Source organism: Scylla paramamosain, chromosome 5 (assembly GCF_035594125.1).
Source record: "Scylla paramamosain isolate STU-SP2022 chromosome 5, ASM3559412v1, whole genome shotgun sequence".
Classification (NCBI taxonomy): domain Eukaryota; kingdom Metazoa; phylum Arthropoda; class Malacostraca; order Decapoda; family Portunidae; genus Scylla; species Scylla paramamosain.
Window position 1 is genome coordinate 24,072,204 of NC_087155.1, and position 337 is coordinate 24,072,540.

Genomic DNA, 337 nt, shown 5'->3' on the forward strand with positions numbered 1-337 from the left:
AGCAAGTATATTATTTGCTCACAAGTATACTCACTGAAAACACTCCTTTCAGAAATATGTGTTCCCTCAAGGACGCTCATGGTTTATTTATAAAATTATATTGTTATTTCAGCTTCCTTTCTTTTCTTAAGGTTTAAATATCTGAAATGCCTCGTGATGATTCTCAGTCCCAGCTTACATAAACACTTCGTATACTAGAAGCTTGTGTGCATTGTAGTGCCTCGCAAAGTAAGAGAAACCAATGCATAGTTTCTCGTACCATTCAAATAACCAGTCCCGTTAAGCATCAGAACACAGCTCAGGCAGCGTCAACCGCAGCTCGAACAGTCTCAGTCTT